This window comes from Apteryx mantelli, unplaced genomic scaffold (assembly GCF_036417845.1).
Source record: "Apteryx mantelli isolate bAptMan1 unplaced genomic scaffold, bAptMan1.hap1 HAP1_SCAFFOLD_63, whole genome shotgun sequence".
Lineage (NCBI taxonomy): Eukaryota > Metazoa > Chordata > Aves > Apterygiformes > Apterygidae > Apteryx > Apteryx mantelli.
The window spans coordinates 32,501-35,000 of NW_027118792.1; the positions used below are offsets into that span (position 1 = coordinate 32,501).

Sequence of the window (2,500 nt, forward strand, 5' to 3'; positions counted from 1 at the left end):
CGCCCCGCGCCGTGCCGCGGGGACCGTGCTGCGAGCGGGCCGGGCGGGGGGGGGGGGCGGGGTGGCGGGAGGAGCGGAGGGCCTCCGGCCACCGCGGCCGCCGGTAGCCGCCCCGGGTAGGGATGGCCATGGGCCCCGGGCTCCGGGCCCGAGGGTTCTCGGCGGGAGAGCCGGGCGGGGGTTTAAAGACTCGGGCGGCCCGATGCGACCCGGGGGGCAGCCGGGTGTGCTGCCGGAGGGCCGGGGGGCCGGCGCGCGCGGGCGCCGTGCCCCCCCATGCCAGCCGGCGCGCCCCGCGCTCGCCCTGCGGGCAGCCGGGACGGAGAGGGGTACCCTGCCCCCTCTCTCCGCGGTCTGGTCTCGGCGGAGGGACGCCGCGCGGTCGGCTGGCGCCGGCCTGCCTCGAACGCGTGACCCCGGCGCGAGCGCGTGCTCTCGCCGGGACGGTGAGCCCCCACCCACCGCGGGTGGTGCGGACGCCGCGCCTCGGCGCGATCCGCTCTCCTCCCTGGCCGGGGCTCTCGGTCTGCCGCCGTGGCCGCTGGCGGCGGCGCCCTACCCGCCGGCACTCCGCCATCCGGCGCGCCTGCCTCGCTCTGCCCAACCCGGCTTCGCCGGGCGGCGGGCGGGCGGCAGGCGGGCGGCGGGGGCGGCCCCCCCCGTTCTCCGCGTGGAGACGGGGAGAGCGGGCGCCGTCCCCGTCCGTCCCGCCTTGCCCGCCCGCCCGCCGCCGGGCGTCTGTCCGCGGAAGGGACGGGAGAGCGCGTGGTGTCGTCCGGGAGGCTGTGTGTGCGCGCGCGCGGGCGTGGGCGCCGCCTCGGGGCCACGGCGGAGCCGGAGGCCGGCGAGGCGAGCGAGGAGCTGGGGAGCGCGGGGCCGGTGGGCCGCGGGCGCGCGGGCAGCGGCCGGTGCCGCTGCCGGTGGCGGCCGGGCTCCGACGCTGGGGGTCCGCGGGGAGCCGCCCCCTCCCCCAGCGTCCCCGAGGCAGGCGGCGCGGCCGGCGCGCTGCTCCCCGCCGGGCCGGGCCGAGCCTGGGCGCCTGGGCCGGACTCGAAGCGAGCAAAGGGTTGTCCCAGGTCGGGAGCGAGGGCTCCCCGCCCTTCTCGTTCGGGTTTTCCTTTTCCCTTTTTCCCCCCCCACTCTGTGCTCGTACGGTCAGCGGGGCGAGCCCCTCTCTCTGGCTCTCGGCCGTCCCTCGCTCAGCAGCCGGCGTCGGCGTGAGGAGGGAGGCGGAGCGGAGGGGGGGCCCTCAGGGGCTGCCGAAGGCTGCCCGGTCCCCCCGCGCGCGCGGCGGGGGCCGAAACCGAGACAACTCTTAGCGGTGGATCACTCGGCTCGTGCGTCGATGAAGAACGCAGCTAGCTGCGAGAATTAATGTGAATTGCAGGACACATTGATCATCGACACTTCGAACGCACTTGCGGCCCCGGGTTCCTCCCGGGGCTACGCCTGTCTGAGCGTCGCTTGGCGGTCAATCGTCACCCCCGCTGTCGCGTTGGCGCAGCGGTGCCGCCCCTCGGGGGGGGCGCGTGGGGGGGCGGGGGAGGCGCGGCGGCGCCGGCGGCGGCGGTGCGCGGCGGCCTCGGCGGCGGAGAGTCGGCGGCGGAGCCGGGACCCCGGTGCGTGCACCGGCGGCCCCGGTCTTCCTGCCCGCCGGGCTCCGGCGCCGGGCCGCCCGCAGCGGCCGCGGCCGGCGTGCCTTGCCGCGCCTGTGCCCGCCCTCCTCGCCCTCCGAGCGCGGTGGCCACCGCTGCGCGGCGCGCGCCGTGCGGGGTGGCGCGGCTGGGGCGCCTCGCAGGCCCGTGCCCCGGGGAGAGGGTGCCTCCTCTTCCCCGCGCGGCCGGGCCTTCGTCCCCCTAAGTGCAGACTCGGGGAAACCCCCCGCTCCCGGAGCGCCCGCTTCGCGGAGTTCGTCCCGCTGGGGCCCCCCCCCCAGGTCGGGTGGGTTGCGGTGGCCCGGCGCGCCTCGTCGCCGCCGCCCGCCACCACCGCCAGTCTGGCCGCCGTCTGGGCTTCTCCTCCGCCACTCTCCCGGTGGTGCGCTGGTCCCCCGTTCCCCTCCGGGGTGGGGACGGCCGGCTGCCTTGCGCTTCCCTGCGCCCCGACCGCCGCCGGTGCGGCGCGCCGCCGGGCCGCCCCCCCTGCCCTCCCCGCGGCGCGCCCGCGTCCGTCGCGTGTGCCGAGCCACTTCCACCCGCCGGCTGGCGTCAGCCGCGGCGTTGCGTTGAGGCCGGCAGCGACGGCGCGCGGGTGCGGCGCGGCGGGGTGGCGGTGGGGGGCGGCGCGGGCGTGCGCGCCGCCGGGCGGCGAGAAGGGCGCGAAGGGGAGGGCAGGGCGCCGCGCCGTGCCGTGCCCGGAGCGAGAGCGGAGGCAGCGGCCGGGAGGAGGAGAGGCAAGCCCCCAGGCGGCGGAGGGCTGCGCGAGTTGCGTGAGCGGAGCGAGCGTGCGGCGGGGAGCCGGGCCCGGGGGAGGCGCGGACCTCGCCCTCCGGCCCCGCGCG

At 80.3% G+C, this 2,500-nt stretch overlaps 1 non-coding gene across 1 annotated transcript; it reads left to right on the forward strand.

Moving 5' to 3' along the window:
* The first annotated feature begins 1,310 nt into the window (after positions 1-1,310).
* LOC136996670 (5.8S ribosomal RNA) lies at positions 1,311-1,463 on the forward strand. Its single transcript, XR_010887634.1, has one exon. It is a non-coding gene; the product is annotated as a 5.8S ribosomal RNA (ribosomal RNA).
* The last annotated feature ends 1,037 nt before the right edge of the window (positions 1,464-2,500 follow it).